We start from the raw sequence: 19,142 nt of genomic DNA, 5'->3' as shown, positions 1-19,142 counted from the left end.
CGACCCTTAGGTGTCATTAAGGCACATTTGGTGCAAGTCAGGACATCATGCTCACTACCCAAACATAAAACACAAACCCTATGGGGGTCAGTGATGGACATAGTCCGGGTACAATCCGGACATCGACGGAACCCCGTCGTCATGGCTTAAGGCCAAATTTAGGCGCGGGCTCAGTAAGTTCCCACAGGCCTCAAGGGCCAAAATCGACGGCCGCCGATTAAAAAAGGGAAAAAACTTACCGGTTTCCGCGAAAGTGACAAAAATTTGTCGAAGGGAGACCCCTGAGGGGCAAATTTTCTTCGGATAGAAAAATACCGAATTCCTGTCAGGAACGTGGTAAGAGAGCTCCTTTCACCGCGTGGCAACTGCTGCGCGGAAAAAAGAAGACTGAAGGGAGACCCCTGCTGGCTGCAGGGTCAGTGCCTTGCTGGGCATGCCCAGTAGGGGCCAGTCAAAGTTCTGTTTAAACTTTGACAGAAGTTTTCCGTGGTGGGCTCCATCCTCGATGTCACCCATTTGTGAGGACAACCATCCTGCTTGTCCTGTGAGAACCAACGGGACAGCAGTGAGTGTTGTAGAGGCCTCATGTGGGCCCTCGCCAGGGGACCACTTCCAGTGTGGATGCCATCAGCCCTAGGGCCTGCAGGTAATCCCATGCCGTGGGGCGAGGGTCGCTCAACAAGGATTGCAACCGGTTGCACAGTTTTGATCTCCTTGTGGGAGTCAGGCTGACTTTGTTTTCCTTGGTGTCGAAGTGGACCCCCAGGTACTCCGATTGTGAGGGCTGCAGGGAACTCTTGTTCGTGTTGACCACCCATCCGAGGCTCTCCAGTAGAGACTTGACTCTGTTGGTTGATTGGATGCTTTCCTCTGGTGACTTTGCCCTGATCAGCCAGTCCAAGTAAGGTTGTACAAGGACTCCTTCCTTCTGCAATATTGCCGCCACTACCACTATCACCTTGGTGAACGTCCGTGGTGCTGTGGCTAGCCCGAAGGGTAGGGCCCGGAACTGGTAGTGATGGCCCAGGATCTTGAAACGTAGGTAACGCTGGTGTTCCTGATGAATTGGGATGTGCAGGTACGCCTCTGACAGGTCCAGGGAGATGAGGAACTCTCCCGGCTGTATTGCCTTTATTACGGATCTCAGGGTTTCCATGCGGAAGCGGGGGACCTTCAGGTATCGGTTTACGGATTTGAGGTCCAGGATGGGTCAGAACGTTCCCTCTTTCTTGGGAACGAGAAAATATATAGAATAATGACCAGAGTTTATCTCCTGAGGAGGTACCGGAGTTAAGGCCTCGAGGCTCAGTAGCCTGGCCAGTGTAACTTCCACTGCCGCCTTTTTGGTGGGGTCGTGGCAGGGGGACTCCACAAACCTGTCCGGGGGGGGGGGGGGGGGGGGGGGCGCGCGCGTATGAAGTCCAGGTAGTACCCTTCCCAGATGATGGCTAGAACCCACTTGTCCGAAGTTCTCTCGACCCATCTTTGGTAGAATAGGGCCAGTCTGCCCCCTATGGCTTCCCTTGGATGGGTCGGCTGATTCTCATTGCGGAGCGCGACCGGGCCCTGAGCCCGAGCTGTTTCCCCTCTTGTTGTGCTTGTTCCGAAAGGACTGGTTCCTGCCCGGAGGGCGGGGCGCCTGGTAGCTGCTCCTGTATGGGTTGAAGCGCTGCAAGCTTCTCTCCCTGGAGGCCCTGGAAGGCTGTCGCTGGGCTGTCCTTGACTTGTCTTCCGGAAGGCGCGGTACTGGGGATTCGCCCCATTTGCCCGCCATCTTTTCTAAATCGCTGCCAAACAGAAGTGTTCCTTTGAAGGGCATCCTTGTGAGGCGTGTTTTGGAAGATGGGTCGACCGACCAGCTTCTGAGCCAGAGCTGTCTCCTGGCCGCCACCGCCGATGATACTGCTCTGGCCACTGTGTGTACTAGGTCTGAGGCTGCGTCCGTTAGAAAGGATAGCGCTGGGTCCAGGATATCTCCTGGGGTGCTGTTCCTGGCCTGGAATAAGCAGGCACGTGTCACCACGGTGCAGCAGGCCGCAATCTGAAGAGACATAGCGGCCACGTCAAATGACTGTTTAAGCATGGCTTCTAGCCGCCGGTCATGCGTGTCCTTGAGTGCTGCTCCTCTCTCTACCGGAATGGTGGTGCGCTTGGAGACTGCGCAGACCATGGCATCCACTCTAGGGCAAGTGAGCATGTCTTTGGTTTCTGGATCCAGGGGGTCAAGCTGGCCAAGGCCCGCCCCCCTTTAAAGGCAGACTCTGGGGTGTTCCATTCCAGGTCAATTAGCTGTTGAGCGGCTCGCAAGAGCGGGAAATGATGGGAGGTCTGTCGAAGGCCTTCCAGAAATGGGTTCTCCTCGGGATCCCCCTGGGTTTCTGAATCTGGAATCGCCAGTTCCGCCAGGCATTGGGAGACCAGATCCGGGAGCTCCTCCCTTGTGAAGAACCGTCTCATGGTTTGGTGGGGTTCTGTCCCCGGGGGGAGTTCTCCTTCTTCTAGGGGTTCGACTTCTTCTGAGATGTCCGTACCCCCGAAGGTGGGACTACTTGGCGGTAAAAGCCTATGCCTAGGTGTCCTCCTGCGATGTATGTGGTTGGTCCGCCCGGGAATCCGTTTGCATTCGGACAAAGGCGTGAATCCCTTTGAAGAGTTCCACATTGAGTGGCACTGCTTCCCTGGGAGCCTCCGGCTGAGAGGGAGTCCCGCTGGGGGTTGCTAGCTCCAGGGAGCCCCCTGAAGAGCTAGTCCCCAGCCCTGGCCGAGACTGAGCCTGTGGTGGATCTCCCAGGGCCTCCTCGCATTGGGCGCATAAGGCATCGGCTTCCTGGCTCTGGGCGGCCCTGAGGTGGCATGCTGAGCAGAGGGCTAGGGATTTTACTTCCGTTATTGGAGGTGTCTAGGTTGCCTGCGCGTACATTATTTATTTATTTATTTATAACTTTTATATACCGGAGTTCAATCAACAGAATTAATTACCACTTCGGTTTACATTACAACCAGCAAAAAATAACAGACAAAGTCTTGTTTTACAATGAGCAGGGTAGAAGTAACCTGGAATAACTCATTAAACAGGGTAGAAATACTCTGGAAAAAAGAACATTCTGTACAATGTAATATGGGTGGAGCAAGTGTTGAGAATTGGGACTGTATAACTTGTGCGGGAGACCCGGAAGCTAATCGCTCCGGAGCGCCTGGCCGCGAGGGGCGCGTATCTGTGAGCTTAGCCGGGGTTTGTACGCGTATCTGAGCGCTTAACCCGGGATGTGCGCGCAGGTAGTCGAGTGCGCGTAGTCCGTGCGATCAGGACTTGCGCGCGCCGCTTATGCGTCCAAGGGTTCTTGTGCGTATAACTTACGCGCAGAAGTAGGTTTGTGCGCACAGGTAAATTTTGTGTGCTCGGCCGGGCGGCGATGTGAATGGCAAGATTAAGGCCAAGATGGCGACGGCGACCATGCGGGCAAGATGGCGACTACCTCGGAGGGTCTCCAGGTGGGAAGGCCCTTGGAAATGCCTGGGTCTGGCCCTGCTAGGGCGAATCAACCCAGTGGCGCTGGCTTCGGTCGATGGCCTGCGCTCGTCCTCAATCCTCGGAGACCGGCACAAGTAAAGATTTCTACCTTACCTTATCTTCGGTGCTTCCCGGTCTTGACCCGGGCGGTCTCCGGCTGCGGGGGGGGAGAGGGCAACTACCTTCACCGCCGCTTTTGAGGGTGCACCCGCTGCCTCTCAGCCGCGCCCGAACTCCTCTCGCTCGGGGGCTGTAAGTCCTCGCCGTGATTCGGCCGCTGGACTGAGGCTCACCTCAGAGGGATCACGGAAATCACCTCGGGAATCTCGACTGGGGGAGGGACCCGAGGGTATCACCGCAGGAGAGCGGGGCTAGTCTTCAGTAGAATTTTCTTCTTTAAATTTGGTTCCAACGCTCTGAGAGCGTGCAGATAGCTCCTAACTGCTATGGAGACGGAAAATACTGAGGATCTGCACTTCCTGCAGGGGTATATGTACTAGGGGCTGACGCCAGATTGAAATCTGATCAGTCTCCAACTGCTAGCACGAGTACACTATACCCATTGGTTCTGAGTCCATCTGCTACACGCTAGGAAAACAAGTATTTACTTTTAAACCTCTCTAAAATGGAGGTACTTTCCTCTCTCCCACCAGACTAATTTGGTTTCCTCTTTGGGAAATTTATTTTTTTTATTAAGATTTTATTGTGGAAAAACAAAATATAGCTATGTGTAACAATCCACAGAGCACTTCCATAAAGGTAAAAGAATACATATTCTTTCAATCACTATCATCTTGAAAACAAAAACTATTGCTCATATTTAGTGGTACTCAGTAGTTTGGACATACTCTCCATGTCCTGAAGCAAGATAACAATTTGCAATATATTCCAAAATGGTTATTTAAAACATTTCCATCGCAACATTTTTCCCCCTTTGCCTCCTAGCCCCATCCCTACCATACCCCCGTGCCCCCCAAAGAATATCAGATTGGCTCTCAAACTTCAAGACAGTGACAAAAACTATACCTTCTCTTTCCGGTGGATATAATGCCAGTTTTTATTCAAATTTTTCCACTCTTGTCCACTTGACCGCAGTTAGTTTATTCATGTAAAAAACCTTGGATTACATTTTGCAAATGTGGCATACTAGCCTTCCTCCAATAAAATGCAGTTTCCCCTCTTGCTGACAGTATTACTATCTAAACCGGAAATCGGAATATTTAACAAAAGAACAGCGGATCTTTGGGAATCCACTTCCCCACTACATAAGAACATGCCATACTAGTCACACCAAGGGTCCATCAAGCCCAGCATCCTGTTTCCAACAGTGGCCAATCCAGGCCATAAGAACCTGGCAAGTACCCAAAAACTAAGTCTATACCATGTTACTGTTGCTAGTAATAGCAGTGGCTATTTTCTAAGTCAACTTAATTAATAGCAAGTAATGGACTTCTCCTACAAGAACCTATCCAATCCTTTTTTAAACACAGTTACACTAACTAACTGCACTAACCACATTCTCTGGCAACAAATTTCAGAGTTTAATTGTGCGTTGAATGAAAAAACTTTCTCCGATTCGTTTTAAATGTGCCACATGCTAACTTCATGGAGTGCCCCCTAATCTATTATCTGAAAGATTAAATAACTGATTCACATTAACCTTTTCTAGACGTCTCATGATTTTAAACACCTCTATCATATTCTCCCTCAGCCGTCTCTTCTCCAAGCTGAAAAGTCCTAACCTCTTTAGTCCATCATTTTGGTCGCCCTTTTCTGTACCTTCTCCATTGCAACTATATCTTTGAGACGCGGCAACCAGAATTGTACACAGTATTCAAGGTGCAGTCTCACCATGGAGCAATACAGGGGTATTATGACATTTTCGGTTTTAGTCACTATTCCCTTTCTAATAATTCCCAACATTGTTTGCTTTTTTGACTGCTGCAGCACACTGAACAGATGATTTCAATGTGTTATCCACTATGACGCCTAGATCTCTTTCTTGGGTGGTAGCTCCTAATATGGAACCTAACATTGCATAACTTTAACATGGGTTATTTTTCCCTATATGCACCTTGAACTTATTTATTTTATATACTGACGTTCGATCTGGGATACCACATCGGTTTACAGCAAGCGATAAAAACAGATAAGGCATATGCATCTTGTATCTCAAAGAGTAAATTAACGTACAGGCAGCAAACGGCAAACAGCGGGCAGTATAAAGCAGTATTAGTACACCCTTATGTAAATTATACAGCATAGATTAGCCATAATATAAACAGCTTACAGCAAATGGTTGGAACGAATAAGGCATAGGCATCTTGTTTCTTACAGGATAACTTAGAAAACAGTGTGAAACATTAACATTTTATGTAAATATATAGAACAGTAACAGTATAACAGTCTTATTTAATTATTAACTTAATGCAATGGGGGGGACGGGACACTATGTAACGAAAATGGAGTATAGGTTAGAAAGCCATAAATAATGTATCTGAGGGCTACTGGTAGCATACAATTGACAATCAATTTTATGAAAGAGATGGCTTCATCTGCCCAATTTTCCAGTCTCACAAGATCTTCCTGCAATTTATCACAATCTGCTTGTGATTTAACTACTCTGAACAATTTTTTATCTGCAAATCTGATTACCTCACTTGTATTTCTTTCCAGATCATTTATAAATATATTGAAAAATACAGGTCCCAATACAGATCCCTGAGGCACTCCACTGCCCACTCCCTTCCACTGCCCACTCCCTTCCACTGAGAAAACTGTCCATTTAATCCTATTCTTTGTTTCCTGTCTTTTAGCCAGTTTGTGATCCATGAAAAGACATTGCCACCTATCCCATGACTTTTTACTTTTCCTAGAAGCCTCTCATGAGGAACTTTGTCAAACACCTTCTGAAAATCCAAATATACTACATCTACCGGTTTGCCTTATCTACATGTTTATTAACTCCTTCAAAAAAGTGAAGCAGATTTGTGAGGCAAGACTTGCCTTGGGTAAAGACATGCTTTGTTCCAACTGAGTCCCGAAACAGAACTACCTTAGAACACTCCCACCAGATATGCATAAATGTGCTCTTCATGCCACATTCCCACCAAGAAGCAGCACTCAAACTAGGATACAGCATTTGCAACCTGGCTGGAGTAAGGTACTAATGATATAACATCTTATATCCATTTTCCATAATCAGAGCGGATATGGAGCTCCTCTTTGTATAAGCAAAACATAATTCCCACGTCTTTGTTCATAGCTCACATTTCAAGTCTTTCTCCCAATGTGGGATGGAATCGACCCAAGATCCCCATTTAAAAGACTATATATTCTAGAAGATTAGCTAATTCAGCACTTAATTTTACTTCACCTCAGAAGTGAAAATTTTGAACAGGAATCTCCTCTTAATCTCCGCCATGTTTTGTGAATTTTTGAACATTTCTTTACAAGTAGATTTTTCTTCATTTAATTTGATACCCTGCTAAAGTGTATTAGTTCTGCTACCAAAGTAGCCAAAGAGGTCACAGGAAATGCCACTGTAAAAAGATAATCTGCAAACATGGATAGCAGAGTTGCTTACCTGTAACATGTGCTCTCCAAGGACAGCAGGATGTTAGTCCTCACACATGGGTGAATATGTAGCTATAGGCTGCTTCCCAACATATGCAGCATTTAACGGGTACAAACATACAACTGGAGCTGCTAGAACATTGGGAGCAAGCCTGCACCCAAAGAAAGGGCCCGAAATAGGAAGAGCTGGGAGGATCAACTTGGTGGGGGTGTGGCACTTTATGTCCGGGAGGGTATAGAATCCAACAGGATAAAGATCATACAAGAGAGTAAATGCTCAGTAGAATCTATATGGGTAGAAATCCCATGTGTGTTGGGTAAGAGTATAGTGATAGGAGTATACTACCGTCCACCTGGACAAAATGGTCAGACAGATGATGAAATGTTAAGAGAAATCAGGGAAGCAAACCAATTTAGCAGTGCAATAATAATAGATTTCAATTACCCCAATACTGACTGGGTAAATGTAATGTCAGGACTTGCTAGAGACAAAGTTCCTGGATGTAATGAATGATTGCTTCATGGAGCAATTGGTTCAGGAACCAACAAGAGAGGGAGCTATTTTAGATTTAATTCTTAGTGGAACGCAAGATTTGGTGAAAGTAGTAACGGTGGTGGGGCCACTTGGCAACAGTGATCATAACATGATCAAATGTAAACTAATAACTGGAAGGGGGACAATAAGTAAATCTGCAGCTCTAACACTAAATTTTAAAAAGGGAAACTTTGATAAAATGAGGAAAATAGTTAGGAAAAAAATGAAAGGTGCAGCTGCAAAGGTTAAAAGTGTTCAACAGGCTTGGACATTGTTTAAAAATACAATCCTAGAGGCGCAGTCCATATGTATTCCGCACATTAAGAAAGGTGGAAGGAAGGCAAAACGATTAGTCATGGTTAAAAGATGAGGTGAAAGAGGCTATTTTAGCTAAAAAAACATCCTTCAAAAATTGGAAGAAGGATCCATCTGAAGAAAATAGGATAAAACATAAGCATTGTCAAGGTAAGTGTAAAACATTGATAAGACAGGCGAAGAGAGAATTTGAAATGAAGTTGGCCGTAGAGGCAAAAACTCAATAAAAACTTTTAAAAATATATCCAAAGCAAGAAACCTGTGAGGGAGTCGGTTGGACCATGAGATGACAGAGGGGTTAAAGGGGCTCTTAGGGAGGATAAGGCCATTGCAGAAAGACTAAATGAATTCTTTGCCTCCGTGTTTACTAATGAGGATGTTGGGGAGATACCAGTTCCAGAGATGGTTTTCAGGGGTGATGAGTCAGACAAACTTAACAAAATCACTGTGAACCTGGAAGATGTAGTAAGGCCAGATTGACAAACTAAAGAGTAGCAAATCACCTGGACCAGATGGTATGCATGGAATTTCTGATCTATTAGTTAAAATTTATAACCTATCATTAAAATCATCCATTGTACCTGAAGACTGGCGGATGGCCAATGTAACCCCAATATTTAAAAAAGGCTCCAGGGGCGATCCGGGTAACTATAGACCAGTGAGCCTGACTTCAGTGCCGGGAAAAATAGTAGAAACTATTCTCAAGATCAAAATCGTAGAGCATATAAAAAAACATGATTTAATGGGACACAGTCAACATGGATTTACCCAAGGGAAGTCTTGCCTAAAATATGCTTCATTTTTTTGAAGGGGTTAATAAACATGTGGCTAAAGGTGAACCGGTAGATGTAGTGTATTTGGATTTTCAGAGGGCGTTTGACAAAGTCCCTCATGAGAGGCTTCTACGAAAACTAAAAAGTCATGGGATAGGAGGCGATGTCCTTTCGTGGATTACAAACTGGTTAAAAGACAAGAAACAGAGATAAGGATTAAATGGTCAATTTTCTCAGTGGAAAAGGGTAAACAGTGGAGTGCCTCAGGGATCTGTATATATATTTATATATATATATAAATGATCTGGAAAGGAATACGACGAGTGAGGTTATCAAATTTGCGGATAATACAAAATTATTCAGAGTAGTTAAATCACAAGTAGACTGATATTATTACAGGAGGACCTTGCAAGACTGGAAGACTGGGCATCCAGACTGGGCATCCAAATGGCAGATGAAATTTAATGTGGACTAGTGCAAGGTGTTGCATTAGGGAAAAATAACCCTTGCTGTAGTTACACGATGTTAGGTTCCATATTAGGAGGTTCCATATTAGGAGCTACCACCCAGGAAAAAGATCTAGGCATCATAGTGGATAATACTTTAAAATCGTCGGCTCAGTGTGCTGCAGCAGTCAAAAAGCAAACAATGTTAGGAATTATTAGGAAGGGAATGGTTAATAGAACAGAAAATGTCATAATGCCTCTGTATCGCTCCATGGTGAGACCGCACCTTGAATACTGTGTACAATTCTGGTCGCCGCATCTCAAAAAAGATATAGTTGCAATGGATAAGGTACAGAGAAGGGCAACCAAAATGATAAAGGGGATGGAACAGCTCCCCTATGAGGAAAGGCTGAAGAGGTTGGGGCTGTTCAGCTTGGAGAAGAGACGGCTGAGGGGGGATATGATAGAGGTCTTTAAGATCATGAGAGGTCTTGAACGAGTAGATGTGACTTGATTATTTACACTTTCGAATAATAATAATAGAAGGACTAGGGGGCATTCCATGAAGTTAGCAAATAGCACATTTAAAACTAATCAGAGAAAATTCTTTTTCACTCAACGTACAATAAAGCTCTGGAATTTGTTGCCAGGGGATGTGGTTAGTTCAGTTAGTGTAGCTGGGTTCAAAAAAGGTTTGGATAAGTTCTTGGAGGAGCAGTCCATTAATGGCTATTAATCAATTATACGTAGGGAATAGCCACTGCTATTAATTGCATCAGTAGCATGGGTTCTTTCTTAGTGTTTGGGTAATTGCCAGGTTCTTGTGGCCTGGTTTTGGCCTCTGTTGGAAACAGGATGCTGGACTTGATGGACCCTTGGTCTGACCCAGCATGGCAATTTCTTATGTTCTTATGGGTTTTCATGGCTGAAATAGATTACAGAGGACAGACTAACTGAAATGACTGTCACGTCATCCATCCTTGTCCAGACAATAAGAGGCGAATGTGTGGAACGAACTCCACGTCACTGCCCTGCAGATCTCATGTATGGGTACCACATGCAAGTGAGCCATCGAAACTGATGTGGCCCTCAAGCTGTAGTCCCGCTATTACTTCCACCAATGTTACGTAACTTTTTCAACTATGATACTCTGTCAAAACCCTAATGTTACTTTGTCCTCATTTTTTCCTGTAAACCTTTGTGATGGCAAAACTAAATGACTGTATACAAAACATGTTAAATAAATAAATAAATAAATAGCAGAAAGAAATACAGTGCTAGCCAATGGGACAAGGTCTGTTTGGACACTGCAACTCCCAACCTGTTCCTGTCAAAGGAGACAGAGTTGAGTGGACAGGTGATGTGCTGTTCGATCCAGGTAAAAAGCCAGGGCTCTTTTACAATCCAGAATGTGCATGGCACTCTCACTCTGGTGAGACTGTGGTCTTGGAAAAAAGGTGGGCAGGACAATGGATTGATTAAGATGGAATTCCGAGACCACCTTTGGAAGGAACTTTGGATGTGTACGCAAATCCACCTTATGACAAAATTTTGTACAAGAGGGATATGACACCAAAGCCTGAAGTTCACTGACACCAAGAAAATAACCTTCCAGGTTAGGTACTTCAGATCGCAAGATCTCATGGGCTCAAATGGTGCCCTCATGAGATAGGCCAAGACCACATTGAGGTCTCAGGAGACCGCTGGGGATTGTATTGGAGGTCTGAGCTGCAATAAGCCTCACATGAAGCACCCTATAAGTAGATAGGTGGAAATAGAGGTGCCATCCATCCCCTGATATGCTCCAATGGCACAGAGAAACTCTCACCGAAGTTGTCTTCAAGCCAGCCTCAGAGAGGTTCAACAGGTTGTCCAAAAGCCTTGGTGTGGAACATGAGAATGGGTCTAAACCATGCCCCTCACACCAGAGAAACTCTTCCACTTGAGATTGTAAGATCTCCTGGTGGAAGGCATGCTGGATTCCAACAGAACTCGAGACACGTCATCTGAAAGGCCCAGGGTCCGCATGGTCACCATCCATGCTGTGACAGACAAGATTCTGAGGTTAAGATGGCGCAGCCTGCCCATATCCTGCGTGATTAGGTCTGGAGCAGTCCCCAGCTGGATTGGAGGGCATGAGGCAGGTCACACAGAAGCGGGAACCAAATATGGTGAGGCCAAAAAGGCGCAATCAGGATCATGGTGCCTTGGTCCAGTTGGAGTTTTGAAGTGTCTTCAAGACTAGTGGCAGGGGAAGATAAGCGTTAGGGCGGCCAGTGCCCCTGTGACACGAGAAAGCATCAGACACCAAAACTTGCCCGCAAGGCGGCCTTCCTCCGGACAGTACTGAACCTAACTCCAATGAAGTCAGACTGTAGCGATGGCTGAAGGTGGGGATTTTGTGTAGTTGATTAGAAATCAGAGGCCCTCCAGAACATGTTAGTGCCAAGATGTTATGCGCAGAAGGGAAGAGAAGCCACAGATACTGCTTGACATTCCAAGTGGGGCAGATCTGGCCAATGCACACCACTCTACACTCTTCACCTGCTGAGCTACTGCCTTTATTATTCTCCTTCAGAGTTCTTCCTCGAAGACTGATAGTGGGACTCAAAAGGCGGGCTTGACTTTCTCTGAAGGCCTGGAGCTGGACTTCTGGAAATTGTTACATTGCATAATCTACAGACTGAAGGCAGAGTTATGTTCTTGGGACAACAGCTTTTGGTGGTAGCAATGGGTAGGGCAGTCAGACAGCAGTCACTAGAATCCTCTGGCGCTATGCAAAAATCAGTGCCAATGCTTCTGCATCTTTGCTGGTCTCAGCATCATCTTTTCAGTTCCATAATCAGAGAGCATGAGCTTTTACATCTTGGGGCCTCTCCTTTGACTTCGGAGTCAGAGTGAATAACTTGCTTTAGCACTTCTGTGCCACCAGGGATTAGTGCAGCTCCTTGCTCCTTCCATTCAGATGCAATGCTGGCTCTATGGATCTGGTCTTCATGTCTGCAAGATAAGCCTTGAGGCTAATCTTGTGAAACAGTTGCTTTTAGGTGAGATCCTAAAGCAGATGCTACAAAATGTTGTGTCATGTTCCCTTCAAGAATCTGAAGCAAACTGGCTGATGATCTGTGATGGATATGTATTTGCAGTTGGGACAAAACTTACCTTCTTCTCAGACATGGTACAAAAAATAGCTGATGTGAAATCAAGAGACAATAAAACTTTGACTTAAGATTAAGTCAACTTGAAAAACAAAATTTTGACCAGACTGCCTGTCACACAAAGCCTCATCAAAATGCAGGTGCTCTGTTCACATTTGTCAAAGAAAAAAAATCTTGTCAATTGCTGCAAACCTGACCTGGAAACTGAGAAGGTAAAGAAATTTAGAGGCACACTACCTGAAAAGCTAAAACAAAGAAAAGGAGGAAACTAATGAGTAAGGTACAAAGGTCAGCAAGAGACTGCTTTCTTAGACAAAAAGGACCATTTTTGGAGGTGGAAAAAACCCAAGCACAATGTGGCCATAGCAGCATGGAAATTATTGTGCATAGACAGAACAAAGGAAAGTTCTTGAAAACATCCAGTTGGTGCCAAGTGGCAAAGTTGCTACAGATGTGAATGGAAATTTAAACATTTTCAGAGAAAGTAATTTTGTTTACTAAATGTCAAGGACAAACATTGCTTTAAAACACATGATTTACAGCTTGAACTGACATAATAAAGCTTCCCAAACCTGTCCTGAGGACCCCACAGTCAGTTGGGTTTTCAAGTACATCCACAATGAATAAAGCTGCATATACTAAATTTGTATATCATAGATATTCATTGTGGATATCCTAAAAACCCAATTGGCTGTGGGGTCCCTAGGATAGATTTGGGAAGCCCTGTAGTAAAGATTACTAAAAACTGAGCAATAATTCTTTGAACTTTAATTAGCACATTAAATATGTAATACAAAACTGAAATTGGTGAAAAAAATTTTAACATGTGTTTCTAGGTATCTGCAAAGGCAGACATAACCGCATGTGTGTATACCAAAAAATATTTTAAATAAATCAATACCAAATTAATCCTATGGCCTGATTTTAGATACAAAAAGGGAACATCAATTTTTGCAAAGAAGAAATTTCAGGATTTTGGCACAGGGTTTTATGCAGTTGTATGCAAAGGTTTAGATATTCCTAGTCAGTGTGTTTCAATGAAGCTCTACGTGAACAGAAATTTACCTCTACAAAGCACAACAATGACAGCTTTTTGAAAATTTTTAAATCAAAATTACTTTTGCTGATTTTAACAGATTGACAATAAAAAAGGTAAATATGGCATGTGCAAACTTTGAACACCCTCTCAGTCAGTACTTTGTAACACCTCCTTGGCAGAAATAGCATGTTTCCAAACATTTCCTGTAGCTAGAGTCTGTTCTTGATTTTTGGAATATTTCTCCATTCTTCCTTGCAGAACTCTTCAAACTCAGACATATTCTTAGGTTTCCTTGCATGCACATCCCCAAAGATTTATAATATTCAAGTCTGGTAACTGTGAAGACCCATTCCAAAACCTTCATCTTTGTTTCCTGTAAGTACTTCATGATAGTTGTCTTGCTCAAATATCCAACCTCCTTTCAGCTCCAAAGTTCTTCAGTGACTGGGACATTAGCATTTAGGATATGTTCCAAAACATTTTGGGCTTAAGGTTTTGTTTTGTATACTTTAGGCAACAAAATTGTTAGGATCATAAATTTCCTTCTGACAACTCTCCCATGCAGAACACTGTTCTGTAAGCAACATTAACATACCACAATTATTCCAGTGTCAGCTAAACTTTTTAGCAAGTAATTTTCAGTGATCTGTGTGTTCTGTTTTGCAGATCTGACCAGTTTTGGGGCAATTCTATCAGTGATTTTTCTAGTCTTCCAGATTGTCTTGACATTCATGTAATTTCCATTTTTTGACAATGCTTTTTAACAGTTGAAACTGCTAACTGGAAGCATTTGGAGAATTTATTTTTTTATAGCCTTCCCCTGCTTTGTAAGGGTGAATTCTCTTCATTTTCAAATGGTTAGACAATTGCTTTGAGGAGCCAATGGTTGCTGAAAGTAGTCAAGAACAATCCCACAACCTGAGAGATTAGCAGGATCTGTCTTTGTTCATCCGTGGAATTGCTTCAAGTTGAAAGCCTGCAACGAGTGCCAAGCTTTTGCATCTGTCCTCCTCACTATCCTACCTGGGGGCGGGCTGCTGTGATAAAGGGTGTCCAGCCTTGGGAATGGGCCCAACTCACATTCTACCTGGGAGGCTTCCATATGGAAACCACACTCCCCCCCTTCTTCTTTGGGCTGCAACAAGCCCTTCTCTCTCAGCAACTGCTTCTTCCCTCTCTGGGCTGCAGCAAACCCTTCTCTCACCATTTTCTCTTTCCCTCTCTGGCCTACAAGTTCTCTCATACATAGAAACATAGAAATGACGGCAGAAGACGACCAATCAGCCCATCCAGTCTGCCCAGCAAGCTTTACACTTCTTTCCTTTCATACTTATGTTTCTCTTGGCTCTTAGCAACCCTTGGTTCTATTTCCCTTTCACCCCCACCATTAATGCAGAGAGCAGTGATGGAGCTGCATCCAAGTGAAATATCAAGCTTGATTAGTTAGGGGTAGTAACCACCGCAACAAGCAAGCTACACCCATACTTATTTGTTTACCCAGACTATGTTATTCAGCCCTTATTGGTTGTTGTTCTTCTCCCTTGCCGTTGAAGCAGAGAGCTATGCTGGATATGCATTGAAAGCCACATTAACTATCAACAAATATTGAATAAGCCTAATAATTGATAATACCTATAGCCTATGAACTCTCCGTTAATTTTACATACTCTTACACACCCCTGTTTTTTTTTTAATTTGGAGATGGCAGCCCTCCATCCTTCCGCTCCGTGAAGGTGGAACACCAACCACTGGCCACTGGCATTCCGCTCCGTGAATGCCTCTGTGGCTACTGCCGCTCCGTGCAGTGTTTTGCTGCCTCCTCTTTATACACGTCCTCTAGACCTGATGGATCCACAGTGTTTATCCCACGCCCCTCTGAAGTCCTTCACAGTTTTGGACTTCACCACTTCCTCCGGAAGGGCATTCCAGGCATCCACCACTCTCTCCGTGAAGAAATACTTCCTGACATTGGTTCTTAGTCTTCCTCCCTGGAGCCTCAGCTCGTGACCTCTGGTTCTGCTGATTTTTTTCTGACGGAAAAGGTTTGTCGTTGTCTTTGGATCGTTAAAATTTTTCAAGTATCTGAAGGTCTGAATCATATCACCCCTGCTCCTCCTTTCCTCCAGGGTGAACATATTTAGATTCTTCAATCTCTCCTCGTATGACATCCGATGAAGACCCTCCACCTTTCTGGTAGCCCTTCTCTGTACCGCTTCCATCTTGTCTCTGTCTCTTTGTAGATACGGTCTCCAGAACTGAACACAGTACTCCAGGTGAGGCCTCACCAAGGACCTGTACAAGGGGATAATCACTTCCCTTTTCTTACTCGATATTCCTCTCTCTATGCAGCCCAGCATTCTTCTGGCTTTTGCTATCGCCTTGTCGCATTGTTTCGCAGACTTCATATTAGACACTATAACCCCTAGGTCTCTCTCCTGCTCCGTGCACATCAGCCTTTCCCCCCACACACGGTACAGACTCCCTCCTTCAGCTATCATCACAGGAGGATTTTCTTCCCTTCCCCTTTTGGGTTCTTTCCATTACAAATATGTTTTCCAGCAGCTGGGGGCTTTATACATCTTTCTTCCCCAAGGAAGGAAGGAAACTGGGAGACATTAGGGTGCAAGGGGGGAAAGAAGTCTTCCCTACAGAGCCACCTCAAGAGTCGTCAGGCCTTTCTGCCGCCCTGTTAACAGATAAAACACTGGGGAAAGCAAGCAAGGCCAGCAAAAGGGGGTGGGGGGGGGGGCGAGCTGCTCTTCCTGTACTCTCTTAGACAACCCTAGACTCTTGTGGGATTAACAGAGGGTTAACTGCTTTTATTTTCTTTTACCTCAGTTTTCTAGAGGGGTTCAGTTTGGTGGGTTTTCATTTTCTCTTCTTTTGTGGCAAACATGCCCTCTCCCCCAGCTTTGGAGCTGCTGGTTTCCTTGTCCATCTCTTCTCCAGTAGCACCTAACTTAGCAGTGGGCCAGCCTCAGTTGGCCCTAATTACCTTCAATGAATCAGCTCCCCTGCTTACCTTTTGCTTCTCTTTCCCCCACCTGCCCTGCCTGGAGAAATGTTCTGATTAGTTTTCCCTGTTAGTTCCAGGTCCAATCTCCTGAGGGAGCAAGTTCTTCCTGCACTGAAGGGATCAAGAGGCAGAAAACTCTGGTGGGGGTGAAGCCTAATACCCATCAGCCCTTGCTATAAAACAAGAGTCACTGCTACTTAAATTTAAGTAGTGCCTGCTTTAATTTTTCTTTGCCCTTGAGAGTTTAGTTTGTCCAGCCTCTTTTTCAATTATCTTTTTCAAGCCGATGCAGAAAGCTATGCATTGAAATTCAGTGTAGTTTCCTAAATCTCAAGCAACTTTAATTCCCAATGCAGTAAGCTAATTTATGCTAATAAACTGGGAGTTAAAATGTGTGGATACTCACATAGGCTGAAGGCACATTTTACCTTAGGGGCGGGAGTGGGTGGAGCAGGGCTGGTGCAAGGGTGTTAGGATCCTTAGGCCAACCTTCTGCCTTGCACCTACCCCTCCCTCCCTTCACCCCGGGTCCCAGCCCTGACCTCAATCACTGAGATATTGCTCGGGGCCCACCGAGTGTCTGCTTTTCTCAGCCGTGAGCAGGATGGGCACTGCTCGCAATCAGCCGATTCTGTGCTTCTCTGGGCTGCGAGCAGGATGGGTACTTGCTTGCAGCCCATCAAGTCTCTACTCCTCTTGGCCACGAGGATAGCTCCGCTCGTGTCCCCACATTGCTGCTCTTTGCTGCCCCCTAATGGTTGGCGCCCTAGGTGACCGCCTAGTTCACCTAATGGGACACACCGGCCCTGGGGTGGAGTATCCCAGGCTAGAGCTGATGAATGTGGAAGCGGGGAGGGAGTGTCACTATATTTAGGTTCTATTATGCACCTTAGAACTTTTTTCTTGCAAATATCAGATCACTTTCCCTGTGGAAGAATAAAGCTTAGCTAGCAGTATGCAGATAAGGTGAACAGCTACTTACTGGTGTTTTTGTGGGTATTTTGGACTGTGGTTTGTGAATTGGGGATAAAGCAATGTTTCATTCTGTGCAGGCAGGAGATTGCATTTCCTTTATAAAGATTTAGGGTGGCCAGGAGCAATGGCCTGTCCACCCCCCCTACTCCTCCTTGTGCTAATAGCCTCCAGTGGGGATTTTTTTTTTCCAGCCAGTGATTTTTTGGGTCCTGCAGTACCTGTCAGATTGAGGTAATGATGTGAGAATTTTGTGCCTTTTTTGTTTTTTTTTATAGGGAGAAGCTTGTTCATCTAGGCAGATAGGATTAGCGCTGAAAACTTTACTCCATCTCTGACCAGGAGTAAAATTTCTAGCACTAAGAAAAAGTTGGGTTAGGCCACTGCACCTCTCTGCATTAAGGAATACTGGTTAATGCCCTCATTTGCATTGCATAGGATTTCCATGCGAGGGCACGAAGCATAATTTTAGAGGCACATTTTGTAAGTGGAAACTCCTTCCTACTTTGGCAATAAGGTTTACCCGATGATTTCAGAAACATCCAAAAAAGGCAAGTAAATGTGAAGATGCCAAAAAATTTATTCATGCAGGAAAAGCTTTACATGTATTTTAATATGCAATTAGTGTAAATACAATTACAAAAGATGTTGTTGTAAGGAATGTGAAAAACCACTTATCTGAGTCTGGGTATATTTCATCGCCCTCTTCTTCACTGGATAGTAAATATATTGAACAATACTGGTCCAAGTACAGATCCCTGAGGCACGCCAATGTTTACCCTTTTCCACTTTGAAAATTGACCATTTATAGCTACTCTGTTTCCTGTCTTTTAACCAGTTTGTAATCCACGAAAGGACATCGCCTCCTAACCCATGATTCTTTTTAGTTTTCTTAGACGCCTCTCATGAGGGACTTTGTCAAACGCCTTCTGAAAGTACAAATACACTACATCTATCGGTTCACCTTTATCCACATTTTTATTAACCCCTTCCAAAAAATGAAGGTTTGAGAGGCAAGGCTTCCCTTGGCTAAATCCAGGCCAACTGTGTTCCATTAAATCATGTCTATCTATATGCTCTGTGATTTTGATCTTTAGAATAGTTTCCACTATTTTTCCAGCACTGAAGTCAGACTCATTAGTTTATAGTTTCCCAGATAGCCCCTGGAGCCTTTTTTAAATATTGGGGTTACATTGGCCACCCTCCGGTCTTCAAGTACAATGGATGATTTTACTGATAGGTTACAAATTTTAATAGATCTGAAATTTCATTTTTTAGTTCCTTCAGAACCCTGGGGTGCATACCATCCAGTCCAGGTGATTTACTACTCTTTAGTTCGTCAATCTAGCCTACTACTTCTTCCAGGTTCACAGTAATTTGGTACAGTTAAGCTGACTCATCACCCTTGAAAACCATCTCTGGAACCAGTATCTTCCCAACATCCTCATTAGTAAACACAGAAGCAAAGAATTAATTTAGTCTTTCTGCAATGGCCTTATCTTCCCCAAGAGCCCCTTTAACCTCGCAGTCATCTAATAGTCCAACTGATTCCCTCACAGGTTTCTTGCTCCGGATATATTTTAAAAGGTTTTTATGAGTTTTTGCCTCGACGGCCAACTTCACTTCAAATTCTCTTAGCCTGCTTTATCAATATTTTACACTTAACTTGACAATGCTTATGCTTTTTCCTATTTTCTTCAACGGCCGGTGTTTTGCAACAAACAAGATGCTTCTTCAGGAGTCAATGCATCGAAAACCATGTTAACATTAAATCCAACAGTATTATATACTTGAATCTATT

At 44.5% G+C, this 19,142-nt stretch overlaps 1 protein-coding gene across 4 annotated transcripts in view; it reads right to left on the bottom strand.

The window, feature by feature from the left end:
* KIAA0232 (KIAA0232 ortholog) overlaps positions 1 to 19,142 on the bottom strand; it is a 294,375-nt gene that overhangs the window by 74,841 nt on the left and 200,392 nt on the right. The gene's annotated exons all lie outside the window — the stretch shown is intronic.

This window comes from Rhinatrema bivittatum, chromosome 1 (genome assembly GCF_901001135.1).
Source record: "Rhinatrema bivittatum chromosome 1, aRhiBiv1.1, whole genome shotgun sequence".
NCBI lineage: Eukaryota > Metazoa > Chordata > Amphibia > Gymnophiona > Rhinatrematidae > Rhinatrema > Rhinatrema bivittatum.
The sequence above is the reverse complement of the archived record's forward strand: the minus strand, read 5'-3'. Positions and strand labels throughout refer to the sequence as shown.